The 16393-nt window shown below is 36.8% G+C and overlaps 1 protein-coding gene and 1 pseudogene across 5 annotated transcripts in view; both read left to right on the top strand.

Annotated features, from left to right (window-relative positions):
* Nucleotides 1-816: 816 nt before the first annotated feature.
* Nucleotides 817-15314, top strand: LOC103698463 (uncharacterized; annotated as a pseudogene). The gene is made up of 6 exons (XR_015987942.2): nt 817-3086; nt 3406-3550; nt 3735-3815; nt 3912-3972; nt 4840-5106; nt 10980-15314. The product of XR_015987942.2 is annotated as an uncharacterized LOC103698463 (transcript).
* Nucleotides 3740-16393, top strand: part of LOC148703190 (uncharacterized) — a 47501-nt gene continuing 34847 nt past the window's right edge. The window contains exons 1-2 of one of the 4 annotated variants that reach the window (XM_039126727.2): nt 3740-3815; nt 3912-3972. The gene's annotated coding sequence lies outside the window, so the exon portion shown is untranslated. Of the gene's footprint in view, nt 3816-3911; nt 3973-4972; nt 5107-16393 lie in introns of those variants that run through there. The other 3 variants (XM_088723538.1, XM_088723537.2, XM_088723536.2) reach the window with 3 other exon arrangements.

A 16393-nucleotide genomic window follows, 5' to 3' on the forward strand; every position in this document is an offset into this window, starting at 1 on the left:
CACAAAATGGCTATCTCCGGACCCGAATCCATGCCATTGCACTTATCAGCCTGAGCCTTTACTATTGCACCAAGTAATGACCCTTCTATCAGTTACTTTTACACTTATGGAAAATTTTCATATTTGTCCTGGGTTTTGATTATTTTTGTAATGTTGGTTACTTTTAAACTTACTGAAATGTTTGTTTGCTTTCTTTAGGGTTAATATCCTCAAATGCTTGACCCGTTCAGATCGTGCCAGCTCATCACTCCTTTATCTCTAGCGGCCGGTTCGGCCGACATTGGCCCATTCCTAACCTAGGCTCATCTTCATTTTGCCGCCACCCTTCTCCCCCAAAAACCCTCTCCTCGCCTCCGCTTCCGATCCACAAAAAGAAATCACCGCCAAGTGCTCATCTCCCTCTCCTCCTCTTTTGAGCACAAACAGTTCTAAGTTCAAGAAATTGCGGAGTTGTGTGCTTGAATGAACCTTGAAAAGTCTGCAGCATTCTTTACTTTCGATGGTCTTGAGAGGGATTTCGAGGTGATTCCTTTCATCCCATAGCTTAAATTCCTCTCCCAAACGATAACGATTTGAGCTTTTAGTGATGGGCGCTTTTATTCTTCGGGATACTAAACTCCCTGATGGAAAAACTGGTTTTTTTTTTATGTGAAAAGTGGTGGGAGTCCAATAAAAAATGCTTATTTATTCTTATTTTATCTGGGTTTCTTGAGAAAAATTGGTACTTTCTCCTTCACAGACATTCTTCATTTCATCTAATGGGCATCGGTGCGATTTGGGGGCAGTTCAAGTCACAGGGTTTCGAGACCCTCTTCTATGAGCAGGTTTGTACTGGGATTGTTGCGCCGAGCTCTTCTTGGAAGAACGCGGTCTTACTCTTCCTCGTCTTCGTCTCTGCTTTTCTTGGACGACCAGCTGTTTGATTCGAAGCCTGCTATTGAAATTGATACTGTTGCTAGGACTAATGTAAAGGGTCTCAATTCTTATCGTGATAAACACCCAACTCTTTTCCCCTTTATTGCCGTAGTTGTGCATACTTTGAATTGGAGCATTGTGACGGAAGTCAAATTCTTTGGGGCAGTGAACAAGTATGGCTACTCTCATTCTTTGGAATCATTTGCAATATTGATTGGAATATTTGCTTCCGCCAGGATGCATCGGGAGGTCAGGTGTTTGCTTAAAAGTGTTTTGGATTACAATATGAATGGTGACTCCAGCTTGTTTGGACTGCTCTCTTCGTTGGTGGGCCTCTCAAATGGTGCTTTGAGCTTGTTGCAAGCCTACGGGGCTGTCATCCAGGTTCTTGCGGAGTCGTCAATGCTAGAAGATGCACTGGAAGTCTATATGGAGGCAAAAAGAATTGGACTCAAAGTTGGTGTTCCCTTGTTTAATCTTTTGCTCAAGTGCTTTGTTGAAAGGAGTGAGGTGGACTGTGCTAAACGGCTGTTCGACGATATGAGGATCTCTGGCCCATCACCCAATGTCTACACCTATACTATTATGATGGATTTGTACACTAAGCGAGAAATGTTAGACATGGACGAAGCTGATGGAATTCTTAAGGAAATGGAACACAATGGTGTAAGCCCAAATGCAGTGACCTATGGCACTTACATCCGGGGACTTTGTGGAGCTGGGAATCCGGAGTCTGCATGGGAGTTTCTTCGGGACCTGCAAGATAGAGGCCTGCCACACAACAACTACTGTTACAATGCTGTCATTCTTGGTTTCTGCTGGGCAGGTGAGCTGCATAAAGCTTTGAAGGTTCTTGATGAAATGAAGTTATGCGGCTTGACACCAGACATGCATAGCTACAGTATTCTGATTGATGGGCATTGCAAGATAGGGGAAGTTTTGAAAGGCTATGATCTGCTTGTTGAGATGGTGAACAATGGAATAATGCCAACAATAGTAAGCTATAGCTCGCTTTTTCATGGCTTGTGTGTCAAAGGAGAGATGGGAAGTGCATTAAATTTGTTTCGTGAGCTCAGAGATCAAGGTTGCGACCTTGATTTGGTTGCTTATAGCATTCTCATTGATGGGTACTGTCGGCATGGAGATTTGGATGGTGCGTATGAGCTCTGGCAAGAGATGGTTCAAAACAATTTTATTCCAGACGTTTTTAGTTATACAAGTATAATTTATGGATATTGCAAAAAACGATGCTTAAAAGAAGCCCTAGATCATTTTGAACTTATGCTTCATAGTGGTGTCATGCCTAGTGTTGTTACTTGCACTGTGATTGTTGATGGGTTTTGCAAGGAAAGACTCATAGTAGAAGCTTTTAAATTCTTAAATGAAATGCATGATTGGGGTATTGTTCCCAATATCTTTATGTTTAAGGTCATCATCAATGCATTATGCAAGGAGGGAAGGTTAGATAGGGCATGGGAAGTTTTTGGAGCAATGACAAAGAGGGGGTTAGTTCCTGATGTAGTTGTTTATACTATCCTTATTGATGGTATGGTCAAAATGTTGAATCTGGAGGAAGCTTACAGGTTGTTTAGGAGAATGTCATATGAGGGTGTCATGCCCAACAGTTTCACATATACAAGCCTTATCAATGGGTTTTGCAAGAGTGGCAGGTTGCCTGAAGCTTTGAGTTTCTTTGAGGAAATGATCGGGAAGGGGTTCACACCTGACAGGGTTGTTTATACATCAATGATTGATGGGTATTGTAGGTGCAGAGATATGGAAAAGGCTGTGGAATTGTTCAACAAAATGGTCCAAAATGGTTTATTGCCCGATGTTTTTACCTACACCTGTCTGATTGATGGATATTGTAAATTGTGTCAGATGGGCATTGCTGTCTCACTGATGGATGAGATGATGAAAATGGGTCTTACTCCTAATGAAATAACTTATACTGCTCTAATCACTGGATATCGCAAAATGGGTGACTGGGACAAAGCTTATGAGATATATAAGATAATGATGAAGCAGGGCATTTCATCTGATGCTTTAAATTATCATCATTAGGCATTAAATGTGATGGAGGTTGAGCAATGAGAAGAATTATGACTCTAAGCAAGTGGTATTTATAATCACATTTATCATGCCTCTCAAACTGAGTCATCCTTCAGTAAGTAAGATGACTTTGTCATATTGTCATATGGTTGATGTTACTTCTGGATATTGCATATAACCATGTTAAAATTATGTGTTAATTTGTCGATTGAAAATTATGTTAAAGAAAAAGGAATGCATTTTTTATACTTGATTTTTGTGCTAATTTGTCATCTTTTTTCCATCTTTATCATATACAAGAAGTTGTGTAATTGAAAAATGGTCTTATCTCCTTTTTCTAATTATTAAATCACTAGAAGTTTAATTTTGTTACTATAGAATAAGAGGTTTGGGAAACTGCTGGTTGAGTTAAATAACATATATATCCAAAAATAGCAGGGCCTGCTGGTCATCATTGATCTCACTGCGGCACCTGCCGGTCGTGATGTAGAAGCATAAGCCTTTGTAAGTCAAGGTTATGCCATCAAGGACAGGATGGTTGGACTGATCTCTAACCCAGATGGTCTTCAAAGTGCATTCTGAGGTACATATCATACGTCATCCATGCATCTGAGGACAGTTTTTTTCATCCTTCTATATTATAATAGTAATTATTTCTTGCCTTCTCCTTTTCCATACATTTGTTAAAATTGATATATTTATGATTTTTTTTGAAATTATCTTGCCGCTACGACAATCATTTAACTTAGCCACGGATATTTTACCAGATGGATAGGTGTTAATATTGCAGTAACTGAGTCTGTCCTGGAGGAAGTCACATGGTTTTAGGTTCGTGGCACACGAGTCAGGTAATTTCTGGCAATTTGTTGGTATCTGTTCGTTAGTTTGTTTTAAAATAATCTATGTTCAGTTAACTTTTTTCTTTCATGGTTATGTGATTGCAGATGGTACAGAACCTCGTATCTTGATAAAGAGAGTAATCTGGTGCATAAGAATTTTGTTGAAGTAAGTTTTCAAAGTTCTGCATGCTTTTCTCTAACTAGCTTGTAACCTGTGCAATGCCCAAATAAAGTTTTTTTTTTCTTTTTTCAACTATTCTTGAAATGCAATATATAAATATAATAAATTATGTCTTTGTGCTAGTTGCTCTTCTATCATTTCTTTGGTATGTTGTCTTATCACCTGCATTCTTTGATGCATTATCAGGTTCTGTTCTGTGAATAAATCTAAAAGTTAAAAGTTTCAATATGTTTGGAATGATCTTGGCACCAAGGTACCATATATGGCTTCTCAAACAAAGCCCATTTATTTGTTTGGACTAAATCAGCTGGCAGAAAAGTTTGGAAGATAACTGAGTACAAGATAACTGGAACCCTAATGCTTTTATTGATAGATATAAGGATATCTATGAGGTATCATACAGTGTGTCCTATACTAGGATTGCAGTTTTTCACAGTCAAGGACATCCACTGGTATAATTTCTTTAATAAGTTTATGATGCCTAAAATGATTTAACATATAAAATCAGAAACTATTCTGTTATTCAAACACTTTAATATGGGTGTCACTATTTGATCAACATCTGATTTGGATGAAGCTTTGAACATGAAGGTAAGGGGTTTTTCTTATTCTCAAAAGAAACTGAACTCACATGAAGTGGACATAGAGTAAGTTAACTTAATATTTGACCCATTATTTATATGACAAATATGCATATTTCTTACTTGAGCATGCATATGAAACCATAAGTAGGGTAGTTAACTTAATATCAACACTTTTTTTTTGCAAAAACATCATATTTTTAAAAAGAAAAAGAAAACATAATTTAATAAAAGGATAAAAACATAATGTGGTACCCGTTGCTATTTACAGATCGGTTTTCGGTTCAGCGCCTACGGGGGATCGATCATGGGTTTCCGAACCTTGCTCACGAGTCAAAGACAGATCGGCTCGAGCCCCAACCCGAGTGATTCAAGCCCGACTCTCTCCGGCCAAGGCTAACCAAATAGAAATCGAGGGAAGCCCAGCCCTACATATAAATCTCGCCGAAGGGCTCCGCGTCTCGCGGTCGGCTCCACTCCAGAAGAAGCTGTCGCTGGTCGCAACTCGTTGAACCCTTAAAACCCGAGCCGACATCAGGTACGCCTCCTCGGTCTCCATCTCTTCCATTCTTCGAATCATGATTAGTTCTCTTCTTCGTTCTCGTTCCGGTTGGAATCTTGACCTCGTGGTTCAGTAATTTAGGTTTCCATTTTCTCTCTTTGTCTCTAAGCATTTATGGTAGTTATTGGTACACTTTACTGTTGATTTATAAAGGTTCTGATTGAAATCCGAGGTTTTTAGTTGGGATTGCATGATAAAGCTCTTGTCTTTGGTCTGCGAAGAGCTGATCCTCTGATTTCTTCCCTGTTTGTCCAAGTGAGCAACTTTAATGAGTGTTCCATAGGGCAGCGCTTAGCTTCTTCTGTGGTTTAAGAAATACTAAAGGCTGCTCTTTTTTGTGTTACGTTCTGCAATTAGTAGGGTTTAAGCTTTTGCGCGGAATCATTGTTTGGATGGGAGTTCTGTTGAATTATATAATCGTTGCTTTCTGTACATCTTAACTTTTCTTTTGATTGAAAATATCTTTTGTTGCTTCATGATTGCTTGTACGTGCAAGCCAAGTTTGTATACGCTATCAGAAGAACTAGCGTGCCTATGTATATGCATTTTCCTGAATTTTTTTAAAGAGAACTATGCCATTTCAGTTTGGGGGGGGCTTAAATTCCTTTTTAAATAGGAGTTAGATCTTCCACTTGGCACCCGTAAAATGAGTTAGTGTCGCATATGGCGTGATTGTTGTTTTCTTTCTGGTTTATTCATTTGGAATTAGCATATGATAGTATCTCAATATTTTACTTGCTGATAGAACATAATGGTGTATATTTACTGTCTGATTTTTCAAATAGTAAATTTTAAGGCTCGGAAATGGAGGAATTGAAATTTTACAAAATGGAATCTGCAGTCTTTCTTTTTGTGATCCGGCCCCTAATTACTGTCTAAAGTTGTCAAGTAAGAGCTAACAGATGAAAAAATCCAACCAAAATATGTCGTTGAAAATTTTATATGTCAGAAGAATATATTATCACTTAGGTGGTGACCTAAATAACCTGTGAACTAGCAATTAGAGGGGACATCAACAAATACAGACTAGAAACAACTATTTTGAATGTGAAGTGGGAATTAAGACAGGAAGATTACATCATGAACAGGTGGACGAATTTAAAAACATAGTTCTGCATGGATTGAATTTGATGCAAATAGAACAAGCAACTCACTGGATCCAATATAACTGGAAATGTCTTGCCCAGGCAACAATTGAAAATTAATTTTTCTCCTTTTTTTTTTGAAGTTTCATTTTATGGTTTTTCCATGATATCTGAATCCAGTTGGGAACAGGCACCAGACTATGACAGAGTTTGCTTAAATTGGTTTTGCAAAACCTCGTTGGGTTCAGCATTTACTAATTGATTAAAACTGTGCTCTTGAATTCAACCAAAATTTAGCCTTCCAAGAGTGATAAATAAGACCTGAGCACTCATTTATGTTGTACAATAAAACTAATATTCTTTTAGGCAGAGAATATATAAGGAATTTTTTTTGAAGCAAAACCTTTTCAATGTGTTAAGACTCTTCCAGTTTGATAGAGTTAACGGGGTCTAAGTGATGTAGCAAAAAAAGGTAAGAATGGGATAATTTATAGTGTTGTTAGTTAACAAGTTTGTGAAAAAATTTAGAATCAGACTACCTTCCTGGAGAGTCAGGATTTGTTTGTTTTTGTACAGTTCTCAAGCATAATGGTCTTTAAGTAGATGCATGACTTTCCCCTTGAATTACTACGAGATAGTAAATACAGATTTAAATTAGGTTTGTTGTCAAATTAGATTACACAGCTGAATTTAGTATGATAAAATAAATCAGGGGTGGATTCCTAGTATTGTGCCACAAGGTTGCTGGATCAAAAGAAGGGGTATATATTAAGCATCAGGCCAACTTTTCAGATCCCAAGATTGGATCTGTCCGCAAATCACAGAGTATAACAATGATACTCTACAATAAAGACTAATGTTATTTAGCATGTGGGCAGGATACACATAAAAACAATTAAACCTACCAAAAGACAATTATTTTTGTTCGTGCTTATTCACTCTCAAATGCTCCTTCCCTGAAATTTTTCGCTAGGTAAGAGGTGCCGGAATCACAAGTGAGACAAAAGAAACATTTGGATTAACGATCAGGCCGAAAGATAAGAGGTTTCAAGTTCTAGCAGTGAAGATAATAGGTTTTTGTTCTCCATCACAATATTAAGATTATAAGCATTAATCATGAGATGCTTCTCTCAAATTTTGAGAGATATCCAGCATCTTTAATGCATGTCTTCTATGTCAATGCACATAGGTTGTAAATTAACTTTTCATGACATCCTCTGCATAAGAATCCTCAGAACTCCCAACATAAATAAAAGCATGTACAGAAGATATGGTTAAAGAGATCTTAGTTGCCCAAATCTTGGGTAAGAAATGAATCCATAACCGATTTAATCTTCTCTGCAAGATTCCCAACCTCTTCAATGGTCTTAATACTTCAACCCCCACTTATTATTTTTTTTTTTGAAAATACTTGAGACTTCAAGGACCTCAATTTGATAAAGCAGACTTGTTCTGATACTAAGACGGCAGAAAGAGACAAGAATTAAGAGAAGAAGAATGTAAATATGGGAATCTCTCGAGCATGCATTTTAACCATTAAATGGTAAAAGAGATTTAATAAATATTTAGTTATCAATTCTCCATAACTCAGAAGAATGGAGAGCCAACATTAAAAAGAAAATTGTTATAAACTTTATTCCTCTTCTTTCATATTTCTCCTTTGTTCTACATGACTTAACTGTTCTTAGACTACAAAACCATTTTTGGCCTTAGATATATTTATGATACATAAATAGACTGAGATTATTAACAACAGAATAATGATTTTAATATATAAATGTGTACTTGTATGCATCAAGCAATGGTTAGATGGCTACTAAATATATATGGGTATTAATCATCTGAGATAATGGGGATATTGTTTGTGTGGTTAACTGACTGCATGTATGGTGCACGTACAGTCCAAATAAATGCAGCTCAACTTATAGCTCCATGTTTTGCTTGATAGAAGGGATGACATCTTGTACTAGGGCTTTGAGAATTAATTAAGGCCACCACCACTCAGTGGTCAAATAGCCTAGGCAGCCCAAGGTGATGGAGCCTTCTATATCCCAGGAGCAGCCCAAGCGATTAGGCAAGTGCCTAAACAGTATTTACAAAAAAAATATACCTTCACATATTTCAATTAATGATTATAACTTGCATTAATCTCAGTAAAGTATCCATATTGTATGACCAAAAGATACATTGACAACAGTTAACACATGAACTCGACTTAAAATGTAATAATTAGTAAGCATTATTTGATCTAAACTTGAAAAAACAAGTATAGAGCACCACTTTAATATTACAAAAACCACTTTAATGCATCCCAAGCATTGTCATAAGTATTTACAATGCGACCACAATGAGTTTATATTAATGAAATGAAAGAACTCATTTGTAATTCCCACAAACCTTTTGCTATTTACAGACTTAAAAAAAGGAATAAGAACTCCAAGAACACCATAAAGATGCATGCCATATTCCATCATTATATAGGAATCCTAGGATAGAGATATGTATTGCTCCACAAATCAATCAGAATATATTTTTTTAAAAAAATCGTGGAATAATGTTCAGATATTTCTTCTGCAACATCTTATTGTTTTCTATAACATATGAAAATTTTAAGGAAATCTAGATCTAACTTGAAAAATTCTATCCGAAAAACATCGGAAATGGTTTTTTTTTTAATCTCATATTGTAATATTTTCTAAATCCAGATTTTTCTTTTACCTTTTGGATTTTCTTTGAGAATGTTTTTCCTTGTCTCCTCCAGGAATTTAATTCATTCTCATCAGCTTTGCTATTTTGGTTACTCACAAAATTTTGCTAATGCAACTCCAACTTGTCATATAAAAGCATCTTGAAACAAAGATATTATCAAGAAAAATATTTTTTTCTAACGGCAGGATATGCAGGTCCAATTAGGGGCCGGATCACAAAAAGAAAGACTGCAGATTCCATTTTGTAAAATTTCAATTCCTCCATTTCCGAGCCTTAAAATTTACTATTTGAAAAATCAGACAGTAAATATACACCATTATGTTCTATCAGCAAGTAAAATTTTGAGATACTATCATATGCTAATTCCAAATGAATAAACCAGAAAGAAAACAACAATCACGCCATATGCGACACTAACTCATTTTACGGGTGCCAAGTGGAAGATCTAACTCCTATTTAAAAAGGAATTTAAGCCCCCCCAAACTGAAATGACATAGTTCTCTTTAAAAAAATTCAGGAAAATGCATATACATAGGCACGCTGGTTCTTCTGATAGCGTATACAAACTTGGCTTGCACGTACAAGCAATCATGAAGCAACAAAAGATATTTTCAATCAAAAAGAAAAGTTAAGATGTACAGAAAGCAACGATTATATAATTCAACAAAACTCCCATCCAAACAATGATTCCGCGCAAAAGCTTAAACCCTACTAATTGCAGAACGTAACACAAAAAAGAGCAGCCTTTAGTATTTCTTAAACCACAGAAGAAGCTAAGCGCTGCCCTATGGAACACTCATTAAAGTTGCTCACTTGGACAAACAGGGAAGAAATCAGAGGATCAGCTCTTCGCAGACCAAAGACAAGAGCTTTATCATGCAATCCCAACTAAAAACCTCGGATTTCAATCAGAACCTTTATAAATCAACAGTAAAGTGTACCAATAACTACTATAAATGCTTAGAGACAAAGAGAGAAAATGGAAACCTAAATTACTGAACCACGAGGTCAAGATTCCAACCGGAACGAGAACGAAGAAGAGAACTAATCATGATTCGAAGAATGGAAGAGATGGAGACCGAGGAGGCGTACCTGACGTCGGCTCGGGTTTTAAGGGTTCAACGAGTTGCGACCAGCGACAGCTTCTTCCGGAGTGGAGCCGACCGCGAGACGCGGAGCCCTTCGGCGAGATTTATATGTAGGGCTGGGCTTCCCTCGATTTCTATTTGGTTAGCCTTGGCCGGAGAGAGTCGGGCTTGAATCACTCGGGTTGGGGCTCGAGCCGATCTGTCTTTGACTCGTGAGCAAGGTTCGGAAACCCATGATCGATCCCCCGTAGGCGCTGAACCGAAAACCGATCTGTAAATAGCGACGGGTACCACATTATGTTTTTATCCTTTTATTAAATTATGTTTTCTTTTTCTTTTTAAAAATATGATGTTTTTGCAAAAAAAAAAAAGTGTTGATATTAAGTTAACTACCCTACTTATGGTTTCATATGCATGCTCAAGTAAGAAATATGCATATTTGTCATATAAATAATGGGTCAGTGCCCAAGCTCGAGGACCTAGTTTTTCCAAGGCATGACCATTGTAGTTGCAAGTTTTAAGTCAGTCAAGAATCATTATGGGATGATATAAATGCAGTTCCACTTACATAAGACTTGAGTGTGGTGAAAATAGAAAAAAACCTGAGTTGTCTATTTGCAAAATGGGTACTTGTTCCACAGAAACCAACTCTGCATTCCCAATTCTTCATATGGGAACATGTCGCTCATAGTAATATTCCGTGTTCTCAAAACTAATATCACTTGATTTATTTTTTGGATGTTTCTACCACCAAGCATTGGCCATGTAATGTGTATTTAATAAAAACCTCTTTTTTAGTTTAAATCTAGCAATTATGCTTCCAACTTCTTGACTCCAAATCTCCATATTTGTTAATTAATTAGTGAATTGGTAGAACATAAATATAGTGTTTCTTATATTTGGCTGCATATGTGGCTATGTTTGGAGATTTTTTGTATATATTGGGAGTAAGCAGCATCTTCTGCAGGTCTTTCACAGTTATCTGGAGATGCTACTATCATTGTCTTAGAGCATTACCTTAGGGGTTTGCAAGTCATTGTGGCTGGGATAAAGGTTGACCATACTTGAAGAGAGTTCGATTAACTGGTGATGAAAGTGGCTGTCATGAAAATAACCTACAAAATTTGAACTAGAATACTGGATTGTCCAAGTTGCTGCCAATAGTGGGAAAGTTTTGAGAACATGCTAGTACTTCTTCTGTTTTTGACCTCATGAGGACATGATATTGGAATATTGATTTCTTCCAGGTCATTGATCGACTTTTGAAGGCAACTCATCTAAGATTGTGTTGCTTAGCATCTAATGCATCACAGTTTATGAAGTTGTTCTTGCTGAAGTTGACAGATTGTGCAGCTTCCCCAAAATTATCTTCTAATCAAGATGTCAAGTTTCTTGAAGATATTATAAGCAAATGGAAGCAACTCATGTTCCCAATTGCATTTCCTTTTTGATGGGTGAATTTGTCTACTTGAGTTTGAGAAATTTGATTTACTTGTATTGGCAATGAGAGCCAAGGGAGTTGGGATTCCAATCTCCTGCAAGAAGAGTTCATATATATTAACTTCATCAGCTATGTTTCTTCTTTCCTTCATCTAGGCTTGTTTTTTTTTTCTCGTTAGACAAGAATGAATTATGAAGAAGATGTATTTACGATGCATATTAAGCATATTTATGAAGAGTATCATAAACAAAACCATAATTATCTAGCCTTATCCCATCTATTTGGTGTTAGCTTTATAGATCTATATCCACTAAGGATTCTTATTTTGGGCCACCTTGCTGTTACTTCAAACTTTTCCATATCTTTTCTGATCTGATTGGAGAGAGAAGGAATTTCTTCCATTAATTCAATTAACTCGAATCTCTCATAGAACAAAAGAAACAATAAATGAAAACAAACTTGATAGCAAGGGGAAAGCAGAGGTTTTTCTATTTGCTTTCTTTAAAACCAATAAACAAAATTGTGGTACAAAACCTCTGATTCTACAAATGAGGTCTGCCTCTCCAAATTCTAGGTCAGATTCAGTCTTTTTGACTAAAAAGTTGAATTTTACCAAAAATAGAAAAAGACAAAAAGTATCAAAATTGGTCAGGATGTTGGATTTCAACTTCTACATCAACTTTGTTTTTTATCACATCATCTAATTCTTTATAGTTTGAGTTATATCCCAGTCATTGCTTACTATAAATGCTAACTTGATTTTGATTGGGCAATTTGGTGCGCTAAACAGCCTTGAATCGGGTTTGTTTCAAGCCTAACAGTCCTATTAGTGGGTTTTCACGCTTTAGATCTCAAAAGTTACCCAATTTCAAAAAATGTTAAAAACAAACACTATATGTGAAAATTATGCCTTTTGAATGTTTTGTTTTATAAATTGACTTTGGATGTGGTGGATCTTTTTCTTGAACCCTATCTAGATCTATCTGGTGTGGACGAGCTGGTTTACAATGCGTGTAGTGATTCTTTCGGATCAAAACTCCCCTAGGATATATAGTTCCCACCGGACTAAAATTGAAGGTGGAGAAACTCTTGATTTGCTTTTTCTCGATTGAACCACTTTACTTTGCTATAGTTGACATGAAAAGACTCATCTTTCCTCTTCGGGTCTATCCGTCTATGTGATCTTCCTATCGATGATGAGTCCTTGGCCAACATCTCTTCTTGCTCGACCCATAGATCATTCATGGACAGCAATGCTAATTCCTGCTCTTGGTCTTCATTCAGCATAGAAAGCTCAAATAACTTTAGATTTTCTGCATTGATGATAGAATACATCTCCATTCAAGATGGCTAATCAAGGTGAAAGGTGGATTTTGCAATTTTTATCAAAATGATGAAGAGACCATGTCAAATTACTTACAATATTTCTTAGTCCAAGTGTAGGCAAATTATATCTTCCTCTTGAAAGCTACAATTTACTTGATGGTTGTCATCGGTACTTATATTTTGTTATGATTTGTGTAGCTATGTCTTAACCACTTGATGTACCTCTCTCATATTCTGTACGAACTTTTGAACTTATCCCGAGTCTTACTCTTCCTTGTTAAATCTTGACTTGGCATCAATTGCAAACTATAGGTCAAATTCTGGCAGATAACCCTATTAAGCCTCGGAAGGTGAACTTTGGGTAAAATTGTGTATGGCTTGATTGCAAGTGATGTGGAAATAAGTATGCTATAATCCAATGTTTTTAGATGGTTATTATTATAGCTTCAAAGAAGATGTACCATTATACAATTTACGACCTCTATATGTCCATCTGTTTGTGGATAAAGTGTGGTGCTCCACTTCGATTTCATGTTGGTTGCTTATAAAAATTTTCAAAATTGACTCAGAAAACAGTCATCATGATCTAAAATAATAGAAGGTAAACTACTATGTCCAACTGTCTAATATTACCATGATATATGATTGATTTAGGAAGTCCAAATCAAGTTGGAGTTCATGAATCAGTGGTATCAAGGAATCCAACACAGTTGGACATAGTAGTTGACTATATTCTGATGTCTTAGATAATTCAGTCTTACATTTTTGATATCATGTGTTATGATTATGTCAAATGATAGCAAATCCCTTTTTACGGATATAAAAAATGTCAGTTAGAAATGCTTGTTACCCTGAAAGACCTCAAATTAATCTTCAAGATCATTGTTTCCTTGCCAAATTGCATTGAACCAAACCTCTATCTTTTGTGTGCATATAATCATTAGAATTAGTTTAGGGGTAAAGCAACAAGTTGAAATGCTGCTTTGGTTGATAAACAGTCTAAAATGTGTTCATTTTTTTTGAAGCAGGGCTTTACCCAACTTAATCAAATTTTACTATCAGGTATCATAGTATATTGTGCAATATAGCACATTATACTATTCTATGCATAGGGAATACAGTTCAAATCAAGATATTAAGGCATTCCGTACTGTACATAAGAGCAGAAAAATGCTGCATTGCCTGATGTCATATGGTACCTGCCAGACTTTTTAAACCTTAACTAAAATGATATAAATCACGTTGTTGGTAGATATCCAAGTAAATCACTTTCAAGTTAGCTACTTCTGCAGTGATAGCTCAATAATTTCTGCTGATTGCCGGACTACTAATGCTTCTATAACCTTTTATTTTCCTGTTTTAGGTTAAACTTCCACTTTTTTTTTTCCTAACAACTGTTTGGAAGAAAAAAAATTAAGTTAACGTATCACTTTAATATGCCTGCCTCTGAGCATGTAAAATATGTGCTCAGGTATCATTGCAGTAGATGTATATTGATGTAAATGTTAAAAGAAGCAAATAGTGCCTAAACATGAAATGGGTTGGTTGCATTTGGATACTTCGGAGAATGACATATTTGATCATATGATATTCCTGTATTTAAGAGCTTTTCATTTGCTTTTAGTGTTTTTTTGAAATAGTTCTCTTATTTTCTTCTATAAATGCATATATACTTGTAATGCATAGGGTACATTCTTTCTTTTATGAGGATTCTGTTGGCGCCGGTTTGCACATTAAAAAGAAAATAAGATGAAACTAGGGGCTTCAATCGGTAAACAGGCAATCTAATTCTCTGTCTGAAACATGCACACTTCATGATGATGACAGGATGAAAAGGGTTTATGGCTGCAGGAGAAGGCAGTAATGATGTCAAATGTAAACTCCCAACATCCCCAGCTAATGCTCGATGCCATCGCTTGCTGGCTATAAAGACATCAACTATAGATTCAAGTCCCTGAGAGCCCTTCTTTTCAAGTGAAGGTGCCACAATGGACTGGCAACCCTTCTGAAGTTTCGTGTTTCTGATGCCTTGAAATGGTTGGAGACATGGATCCGGCCTCCAGAAAAATCTAGGAGAAGAAACCAACTTTCAGGCGCTACTAAAGAAGGAAAGATACCTGTCTATGTAAATATCCTGGTTCTGTAGAGTGCATTAGATTTCATGTGCGAGGGAAGAGGCTCCAATTGAAACATGAATTGGGTTCAACTTTCCATGCTTGTAGATTCAAGTGCATGGGTGAGGAGGCTGCAGTTTCTGACTTTCATGGATGGAGGAAGAGCAAAAGAGGTTCAAGGCCATCATGCATCTGAATAGACCATTTCTAAAAAGAATTTCTGGGACCAACTTTATCCATGTTTTCCTATGTAGTCAGCTAACCTTTCAATGTGCTTCTTCTTGGATGCTGGAGTTCTGAAAATGGACCCTCCAAATAGCATTCACTGTGATGACGAGTTAGACTTCTTAAGAAATCCTTACGATCATGTTGTAGTTAAGATTCATGATTTTTCAATAATGCATAGCATCAATTTAGATCAGAGTATGGACACAACAGAACCCAAGGATGGTGATGTAAGTCAGGAGCATCATATTTGATCTGGGAGCAGGAATTCTGAGCAAAGGTGATTATTCTCAGTCTCTTACAATGATATTGGTGACAACTCCCTTCGAGGCTAAATCTTGTTGGGGATTGATTTATGATGTTTCAAGGGGCAAGATAATTTTGGAGAGTTTCCTAGTGGTATGGTGGATGGTGCTCGTGTCTTGAGGAGATGTTACCTATTTTTTTTTGACTTAAAAATCAATAACAACTATTTAAATCATAGATCCACGTCATTGAGCATAATTTATGTCAGTAAAAATATCCAAAAATAAAAAAAATCATGTAGTTTTTAGTCTTTGACCTTGTATTAGATGATTGTGAAAATGAAGGCTTAATATGATACGAAATCATGTTTTTCTATGACCTACCAATAGAAATCTTTTAATTTTCTAACATGTGTAGATCATGATTTCTCAATTTAAATATTTTATTATGTATTTTTCTATTCATATGATGGATAGGTTAGAGGCTATTAAAACATGTGATGTATTTTTAGTGCTTGATCAAAGATATGAATTTTCAATTTGGATACCCCATTTTTAATTTCAAAGTTGAGGATCCTTGTCTCCGACACCTTAACCCCAATTGCCATCTTCCTCATCCTTCTCCTCTCTCCCCCTCCAGCCCCACTTCTCTCTCTCTCTCTCTCTCTCTCTCTCTCTCTCTCTCTCTCTCTCTCGCTCACTCACTCTCACCCACCTTGATCTCATTTTTTTTTTTGTAAATAATAGGAGGGGAGGGGGAGGGACCAGCCTACCCGCGTAGCAGCCCCCACTAGGCCTTCCTTTCACCAGGGAATGTTCGATACAGGTCGTAGGTTTCACGTGCCTTTCTCGATCCGTGGGCTCACCTCACTGGGCTCACCGCCTCATGTGTGGGTACGTCACTCCAGCACCACTTTGGTACAAATGGAAGGAAGGCATAACCGCCAGCAAGCCATCCGGGCGTGGGGCATCCGGTCCCCTAATTTAATCGACGCTCGTGCGTTTCAAGTCCGGGCAACTTGGGCGGAAT

This window comes from Phoenix dactylifera, chromosome 6, assembly GCF_051530095.1.
Source record: "Phoenix dactylifera cultivar Ajwa chromosome 6, Ajwa_hap1_PhDact_Kaust_v1.1, whole genome shotgun sequence".
NCBI lineage: Eukaryota > Viridiplantae > Streptophyta > Magnoliopsida > Arecales > Arecaceae > Phoenix > Phoenix dactylifera.